Consider the following 18,670-nt stretch of genomic DNA (forward strand, 5'->3'; position numbering starts at 1 on the left):
GAATGTGTAGCGTCTGCTGCTTCAGCAGGGGGTTGGACTAAAAAACTCTTAAGGTCTCTTCTGTTTTTTCCATACTCTGATGTCCTAGAACTAGAAGATAATGCAGGAATTTTGTTCAAAATAATCATTTTATTGGGGAGGGGAAGCCAATTGCAAATGGGGGAGCATTTCTCTTTATTTAAATAACACCCCCCCAAATATAAATATATATATATATATATATATATACACACACACACACACACACACACACACAACACTAGCAGGATGACGGTGGACATCAAGAAAAGCTTTTTCAACCATCAGTGCTGTATTTAAAGTAGGGAATCTCCAAACCTGGCAACTTTGAGACTTGTGAATTTCAACCCCCAGAATTCCCCAGCCAACATGGCTGTCTGAGGAATTCTGGGAGTTGAAGTCCACAAGTCTTAAAGTGGCCAAGCTTGGAGACCTCTGATTTAAAGAAAACTAAACAAAAACACATGTGAAATGCATTAAAAACCAACAACTGGTCAGATTAACAAGAGGTGCATTCGAATGACCGCTGGAAGAATCATGGTCTTTTCATGAGGGGAAGGGAGCGAAGGAGCTGAAATTTCAGGTAAATGTCAGGCACATTGGAAAGAGGATGAGAAGTATTCGAACATTTTTATATATATCTCGTCTTTCTCCTGTCCAGACCAGCATGGTTTCCAGGGGAGGACAGCTGGGGGGGCCCTGAGAAATTAACTCACAAAGCTTGAATGAAAATTGCACTTTGGGGCACACATTCAGCCATGGGCCTTCAGGAGCACACTACTGTCTAGGATACCCAGGGCAAAATATAGCTCCCAAGTCTAGTACCGTAGCTATTAATAGCCTTATCCTCAGTGGGGATTTCTTTCCTTCTACGCCGGATCAAATAATAAAGTAGGGTTTTTCATGCTAAACTCACTGGGTTCTTTTCCTAAGTAGGAATCTAAAGCCAGTTTTCTAAACCCTCGGCAATTCTTTAGCCAAGCCGTCTTCCAACCAATGTGCTTCCCTTCTGTGGGATTACAAGTCCCATGCTCACCAGCCAGGAAGTTCCGAGGGATGGAAAGGGTAACACAACATTTTTAGAATGCTGCTTTAAAAGGAGAGAAACCCAATGTACCGCCAATACACATTATTATTCAAAAAAGCTACGAATGCGCCCGAAATGGAGAGGCTCACACTCAAATTAAATGGGAAGGAAAAGTCAGAGTATTACTTGGTCTGGGATAAGTGGTACAGCTGGGTAGAGCACAAGAAAAATGGTATACAGGATAAATGAACCCAGGACACATACTATAGTTGTATATATTGAATGTATAATAATAACGATTTCAAGTTTCTTGTCTATTATATAAATATTATGAAGGCTCCATTCGATTAACCAATACAGTTATAACCCAATAGTAATAGCAGAATAATATATTATTTATTAATAGGTAATTGATAAGGGATAAGGAATACTTGCCAATGATTACTTACTACTGTTTACTATGAGCTATCAATCTTAATATCAAATATAATAGAAAGATGTTTATTGTTCTATTTATATTCTTTTTCTTTTTACATATTTGTATGTTTGTTCATGTTTTAATCTTTTGTAAATAAAGTCTATTTTAAAACTTAAAAGAAATAAAAAATAAAAGGAGAGAAACCCCTTTTTTTGATCCTTGGAAGAAGGGGTGTTTGCAGGCTATGATCAACAATGTGTTTGGCTTTATTTTTAGGTGATTGTGGAGTGTAGATTATGCCATTGTAGCTGCCATCTTGACTTTTTTGACCATATCCTGCAGAGCCCCTGGCTTGGAAAGTAAATGTAATGCAACGGTCAGCTTATGAACCTGATTTTTAGGAATCATTTGGAAAAGTTCTAGTTCACGAGGATTATAGAAATGGTCAGAACAATTAGAGGTGGTCTTCAGAGGTTCTGATCACCGGTCAGAAATGGTCAGCGAGACCAATGGCCCAGCCCCAGAGGTGGCATTCAGCAGGTTCTGACCAGTTCTGGAGAACCGGTAGCGGAAATTTTGAGTAGTTTGGAGAACCGGTAGCGGAAATTTTGAGTAGTTTGGAATACCATCTTTGACTGGCCCTGCCCCAGAGGTGGCATTCAGCAGGTTCTGACCAGTTCTGGAGAACCGGTAGCAGAAATTTTGAGTAGTTTGGAGAACCGGCAAATCCCACCTCTGACTGGAGATTTTACAATATCCTTCCCCTGCCACGCCCACCAAGCCACGCCCACAGAACCGGTAGTAAAAAACAATTGAATCCTACCACTGGTCCGCCCTCATCTATTCTCTGCCTCCCAAGTCCCAGCTGATTGGCTGGGTCTTCTTTTGTTGCCCTGCACAGGAGAACGGAGCTGGAAAGCAGGTTAGTGGGGTGGGGAGAGAATGGGAATTTTGCAGTAGCCTTCCCCTGCCACACTCACCAAGCCACGCCCACCAAGCCACACCATACCCACCAAGCCACGCCCACCAAGCCACACCCACAGAACCGGTAGTAAAAAAATTTGAATCCCACCACTGAGAACAATTAACCAGTGGAAGAACTAATTGCCTTCAGACGTTGTGAATGCTCCATCACTGGAGGTTTTTAAGAAGGGACTGGACAGCCACTTGTCTGAAATGGTGCCTGCACCCATAATGCAATGCGTGAGTGACACCCCCCCTCCCACTCACCCCGCCCCTGCACATGCACGCATGACCCCCCCTGCGCTCTCCCTGCGTATGTGTGCATGACCCCCCACGCTCCTCCCATCCATGCACACGCATCTCCCGTATGCACCTCGCCCCCGTGCATGCATGGCAGAGACCCAAATATCAACTAGGCAGCAGGAGGCGCACGCTGGGGTGATGGCTCGTGTTCCCCCAGAGAGGGCTCTACCTGCCACATGTGGCCCGTGTGCCCAAGGTTCGCCAACACTGGTATAGGATCTCCTGCTTGATCAGGGGTTGGATTAGAAGACCCTCAAGCAGGGGTGGGATTCTACCAGTTTGCACCTATTCGCTAGAACCGGTTGTTAACATTCTAAGCAGTTCAGAGATCCAGTTTTAGGAGAAATAACTGGCCTAATCCTGTAAGGAAGGCAGGAAGGAAACATTCTGGTGTTGCTTACAGAAACTGCCTCTCTGTTAACCCTCATTACATTCTTGGCAGGACTAGACTTTCTGTCTCAGGAACGTCTCTGGAGTTTTTTTTCCCTCCTTTGCTGGTACTTTGCTTGTGTGGAGTGACCATTCAAAGTTACAATGGCTCTGAAAAAAGTGACTTATGACCATTTTTCACACTTACGACTGTTGCAGCATCCCCACAGTCATGAGAGGCCAGGCGAGGAGATGCGTGCCTCGATGTGAGTGATATTGAGTTGGCCACACCCAGCCAATAACATGACCACCAAGCCATGCGCACCAACTTAGCCATGCCCACAGAACCGGTTGTTAAAAAATTTGAATCCCACCCCTTCCCTCAAGGTCTCTTTCAGCTCTATTCTATTCCAGGGTTTACCTTCTGGGGAAAACTCTCTCCAGGGTTTCCCAACCGTGGAAACGTTTAGCTATGTGGACTTCAGTGCCCGAAATTTGCAAGCCAGCAGGGCTGTCCACACATCTTAACGTTGTCAAGGTTGGGAACCCTCCCCTACACCATAATCTAGTTGGCGTATGTAAGGTGTGAGTGCAAGAAAAAAGAGCTTTTTTGTTTGCTATCTACATCCCCTGGAATTCTTGACCAAGGGAGAACAAACTAATTGCTCAGCCGGCTTTTCAGCAGCAAGCAAAAGCATTTTCACTCACATCGATTCTGTTCTGCATCCTGAATTGGGATTCAGGGTTTTTGTTTTTAAGCAATGGGGACTATTTATTTTTGGGTGTATTTTGAATTTGTTTTTGTCAAAATTATAATGTTATATTATTTGACATTTTGGATATAGGAAACCACAAGAATCCTTGTAAATCCACATGTACTAGGAAAAAAAACGTATTGGTCAGGAAAAGCAGCTAAACTAGTTATGATATTGCCAGAAATAGTTTGTTCAAGCTAAACACAAGCCACATTCCAAAACAAACCCTGATTAATTATTCTGGTTTGTCTCAGAAATCAAGAATTAGGATTTTTTTTTTCCTTAAAGGGAAAGGTATCTTCTGGTTCCTTCCCTTTTGTGGGGTCCTTGGTGCTCTTTGAGCTTGGTTGTTTTCTTGCAAAAATCAGTGCTGATGGTGTTACCTAGTTAGGTAATGAAATGTCTGAAAGGAAACAACCAAGCTCAGAGGGAACCATGGGCGCTTCTTTTCAACCCTGAGCTACAAATCTTCTCTTCTGTCTTTCCATTTTTTCCAGAGTCTTCACATCTTTAATTTGGGCAGACTATTAACCCACAGAGGAGACAGCACTGAGGCCAATCTGCAAATAAAGCTTTGAGAACCAGCACAATATAATGTAGAAGGTTGCACATGGATTAGGAAAAGCTGCCACACTCATAGAACTACTTGGACCAGTAATTCTCTTTTAGCTTCATCATGGGATTGGGGATAAAATAACACCACACACTTAATCTTTGAACCCCAAGCCACAAGATGGAACATTAAAAACTATAAATAACCACAAACTCATGAATGATGGTTTGTAAATAAAAAAAAAAACTATTCACACATTGGGTTAAAGCAAAACCTAAGTAAACCATGTGATGACTTAACGAATTGTGCAAATTCTCCTCTGGAGGCCAGAATAAATGACTAAGAACAATTCTCAAGACGTGTTAAAAAGATTCATTTTTTTTCTCTTAAACTTGTGCTTTTTAAATTAAGTCCCTTCTTCAAAGCCGATATTCTCATCATCTAAAAATCAAATCAACATTTTTCTCATAGGAAAATAGAATTCGAACAAATATTCTTTGCAGAAGGCAAGGCCATCCCTTGAAAAGTCTTTCCTATTGAGGGGTTGGGTTGAGAAGTTAGTAATCTCATCCAAGAAACTCCTGTAGTCCTTAGACCAGGGGTCTCCAAACTTGGCAACTTTAAGACTTGAGGATTTCAACTCCCAGAATTCCCCAACCAGCACTGTGCTAGAGGAACAGGTAGCGTTTGGTGACCTTACCTGGACTGAAATAAGCAGACTTAAGAGTCCAGGGATCTCCAACCCTTCAACCCTACTCCGCTGGGGCTTATCATTAAAGAGAGTTCAGGATCCCTTAATTGAAACTTTGGTTCCTTCCTAGGCTGAATGAAGATTCAGAAAATGAGATGAATCCACCAACCTACAGCTAGAAGCTGGGTCTCACCAGGCTGGAAAATGTTGGGAGATATCATCTTTTAAGTACCTAGTCAGAAGCCACTAAGGAATTTTGGACTATCCTCAGCAACCTTCACAAAGCAACCAGGGTTGGCGTTTTGGTTTCTACCTAAAACTGAAAGTGATTCTTTCTCAGGTTTGGTTTAATCTAGTCCAGGGGTGTCAAATTCCAGGCCCGTGGGCCAGTGGTGGGATTCAAATTTTTTTGCTACCGGTTCTGTGGGCATGGCTTAGTGGGCATGGCAGGGGAAGGATACAGTAAAATATCCAGTCAGAGATGGTATTTGCCGGTTCTCCGAACTCCTCAAAATTTCCGCTACCGGTTCTCCAGAACCGGTCAGAACCTGCCACCTCTGCCATGGGCTGGATCTGGTCTACCGGGTGCTTAGATCTGCCCGTGGGGTCACTCTGGAAACAGCAAAGGACTGGCCCACAGTGTCTCTGCCAGCGAAAACGGAGCTTCGGAGGAGGGTGCTGTTTTCAGAACTGATCGCTTCCTGCCAGCAAAAACGGAGTTTGGGAGCTTCCCCCAAGCTCCGTTTTCGTTGGCAGAGGGCTGCAGGAAGCTGCTGCAGCCAAAAATGGGACCTTGACGAGGGACAGTGAACTGGCCATGTCCACCTTGGTCATAACCCCCAACCCCATGTCCCCCGAGGTCAAACACAATCCTGATGCAGCCCTCAATGAAATGGAGTTTGATACCGCTGGTCTAGTCCTTCCCACCTCCCCGAGTTTACTAAATCAGAGCACTTCCTTCTAATGCTTAAAACATATTTTTAAGGCAGTGGTGAAAAGCCCAATGGCCCTCCATAGGCACGGGAATTTTAACTTCCACTATCTACAGCAGGGGTGTCCAACCTTGGCAACTTTAAGACTTGTGGACTTCAACTCCCAGAATTCCTCAGCCAGCTTTGCTCCCAGGAACTCTGTGCCACAGCACTGTATGAACCTCCATATTATTTGGGATGCCCAGAGAACAACAGTCCACTTAGCTTCAGCACAATCCCTAGATCAGGGGTCTCCAACCTTGGCGACTTTAAGACTTGTGGACTTCAACTCCCAGAATTCCTCAGCCAGCTTTGCTCCCAGGAACTCTGGGAGTTGAAGTCCACAAGTCTTAAAGTTGCCAAGGTTGGAGACCCTTATCCTAAATTGTGTCACAGCACTGTATGAACCTCCATATTATTTGGGATGCCCAGAGAACAACAGTCCACTTAGCTTCAGCACAATCCCTAGATCAGGGTCTCAACCTTGGCGACTTTAAGACTTTGTGGACTTCAACTCCCAGAATTCCTCAGCCAGCAAAGCTGGCTGAGGAATTCTGGGAGTTGAAGTCCACAAGTCTTAAAGTCGCCAAGGTTGGACACCCCTGATCTACAGCTTGCTCTGATAGGCAGAGTGGGAAGCTATGGGAATTACATGCCAAGGGTCTAGACTCTAGAGATGGCACCACCTCAAGGGAAGCTGGTATGAGCCTCTCCGGCAACAGGAGATAAAGCAGATTCCCCCACCTGCCACCCTCAGTCCTAAAATACCAACCTGCTGATGCAATGCCTCTTTTCGGCCTAGCAAAATTTGCCAAGAGGTAGAAAAGGATCCCAAAGTGTTGGGGAGGCCTGAAGCTTCCATGAAACAAACTGGCCTATCTGAATCCCAGGGATGATTCAGAAGCCATTCCTCCACCTGGAAAGACTTTTGAGGCACCTCGGTTTTACTTCCATCCCATGCCAGAAAAATCCAATCGGAGCCTCTTAAATCGGCAGTGTCAAACTCAAGGCCTGGGGGACAGATCTGACCCCGTGGGGTAACTTAGAACTGGCCCATGGGGCCGTCCTGAAAACAACGGGGGACTGGCCCACGGCGCTTCTGCCAGCAAAAACTGAGCTTGGGAGGGCTGTGTTCTAACTGGCAGAGGGTTGCAGGAGGCCGTTGCAACCGAAAACGGAGATTGGGAGCCCGTTTTCGCCGGCAGAGCGGTTGGCCCACCACAGGCGCCCTCGACAGGAGTGACATTGAGTTGGCCACACCCACAAATGCTGGCCCCTGGAGGTCAAACATAACCCTGACGCGGCCCTCAATGAAATGGAGTTTGACACCCCTGCCTTAAATTGAACCCGAATTGTTCCATTGGATCAACAATTCTAATCAGAGTTTATTCACTCATTAGATTTACCTCCTGAATATACAGGTTGTTCCCCCAACTTACAACCATTCGTTTAACCAACATTCGAAGTCACAATGGCAGTGACTTGCAATCTGTCCTTTGTACTTACAACCACCGCAGAATCCCCACAGTCACATAATCAACATTCCTTGGCAACTGGCATGTACAGGTAGGTAGTCCTCAACTTACAAGAGTTCATTTAGTGGCCGTTCAAGGTTGCAACAGCGCTGAAAAAAAGGGGACTGATGACCATTTTTCACACGTACCATGACCTCTGTAGCATCCCCATGAATCACTGATCAACATTCAGACACTTGGCAACGGGTTCATACTTATGACGGTCGCAACGTCCCAGGGTCGTGGGATCCCCTCTTGCAACCTTTTGACAAGCAAAATCAATGGGGGATTCACTTATCAACCAGGTTAATGATTTATCATCTGCGGTGATTCACTTAACAACGGTGGCAAGAACGGTCGTAAAGTGGGGCAAAACTAACTTAAGGCCTCACTCAACAGAAATTTTGGACTCGATTGTGATCCTAAGTCAAGGGCTGTCTGTATTTTAGACAATTGCAGAATTCCAGGGTCAGGTGATCACCATTTGCGACCTTCCCGGCTGGCTTCCGACAAGGAGAATCAACGGGGCAGGCTGGATTCACTTAATGACCATGTGATTCACTTAACGAATGCAGCGATTGGCTTACCAACCATGAAAAAAAGGCAGTAAAATAGAGCAAGACTCACTTACTAACCACCATGCTTAACAACATAAATTCCGGTTCCACTTGTTGTCCTAAGTCTGCTAAGTACAACTTAAGGCAGTGCGTATAATGCTCCCACCTTTCCTCAAGACAGAGGGATTGGCCAGGACTTACTCAGCTGGGCTCAGTACCAAAGGGAGGGCTAGAACTTACCATGTCTCTGCTTAGAGATCCAGGACATTAGAGTATAGGTAGTCTTCGACTTACGGCCACAATTGAGCCCAAAGTTTCTGCTGCTAAGTGAGACACGATTCACGATCTTTCTTGCCGCGGATGTTAAATGAATTCCTGCAGTGGTTAAGTGAGTCACGGTTGTTAAGTGAATCTGGCTTCCCCTGTTAGCTTTGCTTGTCAGAAGGTCGCAAAAGGGGATCACGTGACCGCCATAAAATGAGCCAGTTGCCAAGCAGCTGAATTTTGATGATGTTGACCGTGGGGGATGCTGCAACAGTCATAAGTGTGGAAAAACGGTCGTAAGTCACTTTTTTTCAATGCCGTTGTAACTTTGAACGGCCACTAAATGAACTGCTGTAAGTCAAGGACTACCTGTATGCCAAACTGACTGCCAGTGCCTACACTTCCAGTGGTTAAAACTCCGGAAAGCCAACATATAGTAGCTCCTACTTCCTTCTTCCATGAAAACAGGCATCAAAACTGAATGAAGTCAGTGAAGGGTGTGTCCTTGAAAGAGTTTCTTGTCCTATCAGTCTCTAAAATACATTCCAAAGCTTAGGGATAGTCCTCAACTTACAACCGTTCATTTAGTGGCCATTCAAAGTTACATCAGCCCTGGAAAAAGTGATTTATGGCCGTTTTTCACACTTAATGACTGTTGCGGCATCCCCATGGTCACATGATCAAAATTCAGCCGCTTGACAACCGACTCGTACTTATGACCGTGGCTGTGTCCCAGGGTCACGTCATCACCTTTTACCACTTTCTGATAAGCAAAGACAATGGACAAGTCAGATCCACTTAACAACCGGGTTACTAACTTAACAACAGCAGTGATTCACTTAACAACAGTGGCAAGAAAGGTCGTAACATGGGGGAGTTCCGGTTTGAAGGGCTTCGGCGACAGACAGAAATCCGCAATCATTCATGGTTTCGGTCTGCGCTCGCCACTGGAGCGCCCCGAGCCGGCTGGTTTCGGGGCTAAGCCACCCCGTAGAGGTGGTGAAGAGGAGGGAGACTGCCAGCAGGGTCAAGGAGAGCCGCATCTCTCCTCCTCAACTGGCCATTGCTCCCTTTCCCGAAGGTGGTAGGAGTGGTGGTCAGAAATGGCCACCTCAAAGAAGAACTCAACCGGAAAAGAACATGCAGGAGGAAGATAAGAAGTGAAAGTTTTGGCTGACCGGGTTAAATTATAAAAGCAACAACTAAGGTACCCTGGAATTTAAACTTACAAAAAATAACATCGCTCCCAAAGAAGAGTCGGAAGCAGCGAAGGAAAGTGAAAAGGGAAAGGTTTGGCTTTTTTTTTTCTTCTCTCTCCTTCCCTATACTGACAACTAAGAGACTTAAATAAGAAATCAGAAAAATCCGCTTTGACATCAATAGGTAATTAAGCTGAAAATAAAACAAAATGCCAAAGGGATAACAAAGATTTCTGGACATTAAAAAATTTCTTTTTCATAAGCAGGAAGGGAGAGAAAAAGAATAAGGGAAGGATCTGGAAGAGGGAGGAGACTGCCTGGACTTTAAAAGAATCTAAAGTTAAACTTCAATAAGACTTCTAAAAGATACATTTTAACTGAAACTTTGCAACTAAATAGTAACCCCAGGAAGAGAAAGTGAAAAAAAAAGAGCAAAAAAGAAACAGCTTGCGTGTATTTGGATTATTTGGTGATCTTTGGATTCTTGGTTATTATATTTGAATGACTAAAATCAATTGGGTGGTTGTTTAAAAATTTACACAATGGCACCACTTCTGGATGAATTGAAAACGGAACTTAAAAAGTACAAAGAAGATGCACAAGGGAAGGGTTCTTTTGGCTTCGTTTTTCAATTCTTAGAAATGGAGATTTGGAACTATGAAAAACAAGAAAAGACTGTAAAACAAGAAGACTAGGACAAAGAAGAAGCCATCTTTAATGAACAAGCAATTTTATGTGGGGAAGAAAATGGAAAGGGGGGAAAGAGAATGGAGAATTTAAGACTTAAAAAACAACCAAAGAAAAGAAAAATAATTCAAAAAATAAGTATAATACTGGAAAGCAACAGAAAAGGGGAATACAGAAGAGAGAAATAGAGGTAGAGAGACAAGGGGGTAAAAAGGGGAGAGAGAAGAAGAGAGGGAAGAAGGAAAGGAAGTTACAAAGGACTGGAGCAAGATATAGAGAAACAGGACCTATTTAGAGATAATGGGTGAAAATCTAACTGAAAAAGGGATTCTGTAAAGGTACATAAGATTGTATGGTTATATTAGTAATAGAAATAACTTTAGAAAATTGGAAACAACGTATGATTAAAATGAGGGATAAAATAGTTAGTGTAATTTAGTGCAATGTTTGTGAATAAAATAAGTGAAATAAAATAAATGAGAAAATTGAATTAGGAAGGAACGGGAACATTTTAATTAGTTAATGTTTTATAAAATATAAGTGAAGAGGGGGGAAATTAACTATGGAAAGCTTATAATTGTTCCCATAGAAGTATGATATTTAATTGAAAAGTAATGTTAAAGATGTTAAGACTTTAATGAATATTAATATTAATGATAGAATTGAATTGGAATGGAATGTTGTTTTAATTATATACATTTATAATTTTTCTTTTTTAAGAATACAGTGTGTATTTTAAGAATGTACCAAGCAGAATCCGAATGGAAGTTATGTATTATATTGAATGTTACAACTTTAGGGAAAAGATATAAAGGCGTCATACTCCAATCAGTAACTACAGGAGAAATTTTGTTTAATGAGAAAAGATAATAGATAATTGAAACAGGACAAAAAATATAAATACAATGATTTGAATTGAGATGAGATAATTAAAATAAAATTGAGAAAATTAAAAGAGGGGAGAAGCTATGCAGAAAATGTAAAATAGTAATAAGATATGGAATAGAATATAAAAATGAGCATGAACCTGAATTTGTGTCTGTATGAAGAAATGTAACCCGGGATTACACTATTTTCAAAAAAGATGTTTTATTTGTATTTTTTTTCTCTTTGTGAAAACTCAAATAAAATTTAAAAAAAAAAAAAGAAAGGTCATAACATGGAGCAAAACTCACTTAAGTCTTGTTTACTTAGCAACCAGAAATGTTGGGCTTAACTTTGGTCGCAATTCAAGGATTACCTGTATTTCCCATCCTAGGACAAAATAGGTCTGAAGAATCACTACACAGCAGATTCTAAGACTTTTAAGAGGTGTTCTAGCCAAGGAATTGGGGGAGTTGAGATCCACACATCTTAAACTTGCTTGAGAAACACTGTTCCAAGAGGTAGGAAACACCCATGAAAAAAGGAAGCAGCGTTAAATAGTAAGGATAAAAGTTATGATTGCCACAAGAAATAATACCTCTTTATAATTTCTATCATTGCTGTGAACCACTCAGAATCTTTGACAGCGAAGTGGCATACAAGCTTAATAAACTATCATTATACAGTACTTACTGTATCATATAGACTTGGGAGGTCAATTTTAATAGAATAGAATAGAATTTAATAGAATAGAATAGAATAGAATAACAGAGTTGGAAGGGACCTTGGAGGTCTTCTAGTCCAACCCCCTGCCTAGGCAGGAATCCTTACACTACTTCAGACAAATGGTTATCCAACATCTTTTTTTAAAACTTCCAGTGTTGGAGCATTCGCAACTTCTGGAGGCAAGTTGTCCCACTGATTAATTGTTCTGTCAGGAAATTCCTCCTTAGTTCTAAGTTGCCTTTAGGTGCTTTGGAGAATAACTTGACTCCCTCTTCTTTGTGGCAGAAGAGAGATATTGGAATACTGCTATCATGTCTCCCCTAGTCTTTCTTTTCATTAAAGTAGGCATACCCAATTACCAGGGGTGGGATTCTACCAGTTTGCACCTATTCGCTAGAATGGTTGTTAGAAGAAATTACTGGCCTAATCCTGTAAGGAAGGCAGGAAGGAAACATTCTGGTGTTGCTTATAGAAACTGCCTCTCCGTTAACCCTTATTACATTCTTGGCAGGACTAGACCTCCTGTCTCAGGAATGTCTCTGGAGTTTTTTTCCCCTCCTTTGCTGGTACTTTGCTTGTGTGGAGTCACCATTCAAAGTTACAATGGCACTGAAAAAAGTGACTTATGCCTGTTTTTCACACTTACGACTGTTGCAGCATCCCCACAGTCATGAGAGCCCAGGCGAGGAGATGCGTGCCTCGATGTGAGTGACATTGAGTTGGCCACACCCAGCCAGTCACATGACCACCAAGCCATGCCCACCAACACAGAACCGGTTGTTAAAAAAATCTGAATCCCACCCCTGCCAATTACTGCAACCCTTCTTGATATGTTTTAGCCTCCAGTCCCCTAATCATCTTTGTTGTTCTTCTCCGCACTCTTTCTAGAGGCTCAATATCCTTTTTTACATCGTGGCGACCCCAAAAAAATATTTGGAGGGGAGGAGGGGGAGAGAAAACAGATCCAGGGATGGCTTGGTCAACCTGAACTCCTAAAATAATCAATCACAGCTGTACATGAAACCCACATATTCTTCCAACTGACTGGAAGCTATCTGCAAGTACGGACCATCATGCTGACACAAGGATCACCCAAGACATCAAAGCAGAAGCAGCCCTGGGTCCATTCCCATATGCAAATTACCCATAATCAAGACAAAAACCAACTAACTTAAAACAAGACACAGCTCCAACTATCTATCCCGGAGGTCTCCAAATTTGGCAACTTTGTGGACTTTAATTCCCAGAATTCTCCAGCCAGCTATGCTGGCTGGAGAATTCTGGGAGTTGAAGTCCACAAGTCTTAAAAGTTGCCAAGTTTGGGGACCCCTGGTCTATCCTTTCATCCTGGATCTTGCTTCTAAATTAGCAAGCTGTTTCCTAAACTCAACATTCCATTCATGTTCATTAACCTAGATTTTAGGAAAGGCAGATTCCCCTTTGCCAATTGAGAAAGGATGTTCATTTTAGACCACGGGCGTCAAACTCGCAGCCCCGCAGGCTGAATGCGTTACGTGCTGGCCACGCCCACCCCCATTTAGCAAAGGGGGAAAAGTCGCGACATGTCACGTGATGACAAGAGTTCGACACTCCTGTTATAGACAAAGATCCCCTAGAGCAGGGGTCCCCAACCACCGGCCCCCGGACCGGTACCGGTCCATGGATCATTTTTTACCGGGCCGCAAAGCTTGGGCGCCGCCATCTTGTTTCGACGGTGCTTCCGGGTTTTTGGTTGCTTCCGGGTTTTCGGTTGCTTCCGGGTTTTCAGTTGGAAAGCGGCGTTTGGGTGCTCGCGCCTTAGTTTTGTCGAAGTGGGGGGCGGCTTCGAATGAAGATCCGTCCCGATGGTGGTGGAGTCTCGCGTTACTCAGGTACCGGTCCATGGAAGAATAAATAATCGTGAAACCGGTCCCTGGTTCAAAAAAGGTTGGGGGCCACTGCCCTAGACCACCGAGTCAGGGGCCATGCTTACTTATTAGAGATGCCCCGATTAAAAATAACCTTTGTAAGCTCAGGGTTGACCTGTAGGATCCTTGCAGCTTTCTGAGCTTGGTGTTTTTCTTAGAGACATCTCATTGCCAAACTAGGCAACATCATCAGTGCTACGTTATCACCAGCACTGTGTTCCCTAGTGGATAATGAAAACGTCTACAAGAAAATAACCAAGCTCAAGAGAGCATTAAGAGCCCCACGGTTATTAGAGATGGCCAGATGGCCATTCACGCACTTGTCTCATCTGGCCAAAGAGCTGGTAGCCTTATTACTAGTTGCTATAGTTAAATCATATGATTTACAGGGAGTTCTCGACTTACAGCAGTTCATCTTTAAAGTTACAATGACACTGAAAAAAGCGACCTACAACCGTTTTTCACACTTAGGACCGTTGCAGCATCCCCACGAATTTGGATCACGGTGTCGTGATCAAAATCCAGATGCTTAGCAGCTGCTTCATACTTATGACAGTTGTAGGATCCCAAGGTCATGTGATCACCCTTTGCGACCTTCTGACAAACAAAGTCAATGGAGAAGCCAGATTCACTTAACAGCAGTGTCATTAATTTAACAACTGCAATGATTTACTTAAGAACTATGGCAAGAAAGGTCATAAAATGGGGCAAAGTTCACTTAACCAATGCCTCTCATTTAGCAACATAAAATTTGGGTTCAATTGTGGTCGTAAACTGAGGAATATCTGCCCCGGATTAGTCAGTCTGCAAAATGTAACAGATCATGAATTTACCCAAAAGTTCTACATTTTCCTATCCGTAGCTTCATTGCAAACTTGAAAGAAATGTGGTTCCATTCCACATTTACCAGGGATTTTGAAACTGTGGTTCAAGGCTGGGTTGTCTCGAGCAATTTAAGACTGAGGGGAAGGGTTGCTTTAAAATAAAAAGTCGACCCAGATTTGGACATGCACAGCGGAAGCATCCCACTCCATGCATTGCTTCCTTATAGAAACCCAAATAGACAACCGCAATGCCACAAAGTTTTAGAATGGCTGCAATAGACAGATTACAATGACATTATTAAAAGTGATGTGTCCATTTCTTGCTCCATGCTAATCCCAATGAAGCCATGCATTTTACTCCTGAAGGGATGGTACACAAATTCATTTTAGGAAGTTGTAATACTGTAAAGATTCAGAATCTTACATATATTATTCTTAACCCTCCTGCCTTCCGTGTATTCTCCCAGCAAGGCATCTGGCCCACAGCTGATTCCAAACCATTGCTGGCTTTGAGAATAGGTTATTGCATGAGGCATAATCAGTTAGGTTTACCACGTGTCAAGTAACAATGGCTAAGTGCACACACACACCACTTTGAGCCATGTTACCAAACCATCATATATAACACAGTAGTACAATGCATGGACCACATTAATCTTCATTCTTAAGGTACCACAATACTATTGTTTGTGCTTGAAATGCAAGACACATTTACATAATTTGCTGTTCAGCTGAAAGCTTTCAAAAGTAGTGTTGTTAAGAGCGGCCTACTTCACATACTACACTAAGCTAAACACCATATTTAAAAAACCACAATGGGTAGCATCATTTGCTTCACTTTCACCACGATTTCCTTTCTAAGCCGCCAGTGACCCAAGGCTCACAAATAGCACTCTAAGCCAGGGGTGTCCAACCATGGCAACTTTAAGGCTCATGGATTTTAACACCCAGAATTGGGGAATTCTGGGAATTGAAGTCCACAATTCTTAAAGCTGCCAAGTCTGGAGACTTCTGCTTTAAGCCATAAATAAATTCATAAACCTAAACAGGCAAAGTTCTCACAATAGGGTTACAACCACCAGAGTTGTCATTACAGGTAGTCCTCAACTTACAACCACAATTGAGCCCAAACTTTCTGTTGTTAAGTGAGTTTTGCTCCATTTTACGACATTTCCTGCCAAACTTGTTAAGTGAATCACTGAAGTTATTAAGTTAGTGACATGGTTGTTACGTGATTCTGGCTTCCTCCTTGGCTTTGCTTATCAGAAGGTCATAAAAGAAGATCATGTGACCCTGGGACACAGGAACTGTTATAAATGAGTCAGTTGCCAAGCATCTGAATTTTGATCATGTGACCACGGGGATGCTCCAAAGGTTGTAACTGTGAAAAATGGTCATATCACTTTTTTCAGTGCTGTTGTCACTTTTGAATGGTTACTAAATGAACTGTTGTAAATTGAGGACTATCTGTACATAGGACATTAAGCCAGAACCAAGCAACTAGTAGTATGACCTAGTGCAGTGGCGGCAAACCTTTTTGGCACTGAATGCTGAAAAAGGAGTGCGCGCGCGCCAGAAACCAGAAGAGGAGCTCCCTGGTGCGCGCAGCCACTTGGTCTTCCGGTTTTCAGCGTTCCCACATGCACAAAGACCTGCTGGCTGGCACGCATGTGTGCACCGGAACCAGGAAGAGCAACGGCCGACGGCTGGCGTGCCCAGAGACGGCTCTGCATGCCACTTCACGCGTGGCATAAGTTTGCCATCATGGTCTTAGTGCAATGCATCACTCCCAGAGTCACCATCCCAATTGGCCTCTAGCGAAGACAAGAAGGTTGAAAATCACAAAGTTGTTTGCAAGTGTCTCACAAATCTCTCAAAACCGCAGCCAATACACCCATTACACTAAGAGCCTAAGAGCCATAGGTTGAATCCCTGACAATTAACCCAAACTTCTGAAGAATAAGCTTCTTGGATAAGAAGTGAAACTTTTTCAAAGGAAGAAAAACCAAGGAAGTCCCAGTGGCCTTCGGGAAAAGCACCTCTGGGACAACCTGGATGAACGAGAATTTCCACAGACGTAGTGACAATGAAAAACCCTCTTCTGAGAAAGTTTCAAAAAGCACACACGCTCTTCATCTTTTCCTCGTCAGCTTGGAAATGCTGGGGGCCGAGTTTCTTTAGAGGAAATCTGGAGGATGCTGGTTCCGTTTTTTTTTAAAGAGGCGATAAAAAAGGAAAACCTCCTACAACCGTGGAGGTCACGGCTTGGGCACACAAAGACAAAGAAAAAAAACCCACTGCCCTCCCACAGCTCCTGCCCCGAGCCTCCCCTCTTTAAGTCACAATTACTTTCCATCACCATTACTTTGTTACATTTACTCCCACGTAGGATGAGTATGATGAGACTGGCAAACCCCTTTGCTCTACTTGGGAATAGGAGAGAGATGAAGAGAAGGCAAACCCCACCCCTCCTCTTCGCACCCCTTGTCCTAACAGGAACCTACCCGTCTGCATACCCCTTTCAGACACGTGTCACAGCGTTGATGCAAAGTTGAGCATCGAAGCCTCCCTGATATTTCCCCAGCGAACCTCCAAGGAACCCTGGTGTCTCTTTCCACTGACCTTTCAAACAGCTATTTCTCCCCCCCACATCCAGAAAGACCTTCCAAAGTTGAGTCACTCTCTCTGTCTTCTCACTTATCCACCTCGGTTTTCTCCTTCAAAACTGCTGTCCATCACGTACCTGCAGATATTTTGGAAGTAACCGTTTCGGGACTTCCCAAGCGGATGGTCTACCATCCCAACCTTTCAGAGAATTCCAGGTGTGTGTGTGAGGGTGTTAGTTTCAATAAAAGTGGTACCTTCATTCACTAGGCTGTGCATTGATAAGCTGGATCCCTACTACACACTAAACTGCTGTATGCACTCAAGCACAGGCTGCCGGGTTCATCCTCCATGTTAAGGCATCATCCCACAGCAAATTTCATTCTAGCTTGGAACCTCAGGTGGGATCTGTTGAGTGCCAACTCCGTTTGGCTTAGGAGCCTGGTCCTTGGGACTTAGTGGCAGATGGGAGGTGAGAAGGGACCTGGCATGGATCTCATCCGGTGCCAGGAGTGGCCTTGGTGTCCCTTGCAAAGAGATGCACACGTCTCTGGTGGGACGTGTGAAGCGAGTGGGGATTCCCCCTTCAAGAACAGGGGAAATTCTCTTTCTTTCCATCTCTAGAAGGGCTGATGAGTAGCAAGGTTTCCTGTTCAAGGGTTGTTTACTCTCTCCAACACACCTACCAGCCAAGACTTATTCTCCTCATCCAAGCTTGTCCACAGACTGCTCTCTGGCTGCCTGGGTTGCACCCCACTTCCACAAAACAGCTGTGGGTCCCCCATAAACCTTGTCTCCTTGCATACCTGGTACTCAGAGGCTACACATTCCTCTTCCCCCACCCACAAATCCGATGCTTCAAGAGCCTCTTCTCCGGCTGAGCCCACCTCTCTCGCTTACCCCAGCCTTTCCACAGAGCTGAAACGATCCCCCCACCTCAAAGACCCATTTCTGATTCCTGCTCCCTCCCCATTTCTTCCGGATTCATCCCAATGCCTGGTCCCCTTTGCCCTCCCCCCAATTTTGTCTCTGCACACCACTTTTTTATGCAGCCCCTCATCCTCCCCCCACATTATCTGCAATCTCAGCCAGTCTCAAACCCTCCTTTCCATCACAGGGCTTTCCCAAATGCAAGTTCGGAGTTTTCGGAGAGCCCCCTCCCAATCCCGCTGCTTCCAACAAGCCCCCGCGGCCCCAGAGAATCTTCCCCACCCGACCCCACTCGGCCCTTGGTAAGCCCCCTTTGCAAGATTCTTTGGAAGGCCTCCCCTTCCTCTTCGCAGGCCTCCAGCCCCTTTCCTCCTTGGCTCGCAGAACCCCCCACGAGCCAGCGGGCTGGAACTTAGAGACTCCCCCTCCAAACGTGGGCCCCCTCCTCACGTCCAGCTCGGGCCTCGCCTCGCCTTCAGCCCCCTCCCCAACGTTGCAAACCGCCTGCCCCGATACCTCTTTCACC

The 18,670-nt window shown here is 44.1% G+C and overlaps 1 protein-coding gene across 2 annotated transcripts in view; it reads right to left on the reverse strand.

Moving 5' to 3' along the window:
* The window catches only part of LOC113420658 (protein argonaute-1), a 79,843-nt gene that overhangs the window by 60,694 nt on the left and 479 nt on the right, over nt 1–18,670 (reverse strand). The gene's annotated exons all lie outside the window — the stretch shown is intronic.

The sequence above is a fragment of the Notechis scutatus genome, chromosome 8 (genome assembly GCF_049901735.1).
Source record: "Notechis scutatus isolate UNSWTSFEM ecotype Mainland chromosome 8, rNotScu1.2, whole genome shotgun sequence".
NCBI lineage: Eukaryota > Metazoa > Chordata > Lepidosauria > Squamata > Elapidae > Notechis > Notechis scutatus.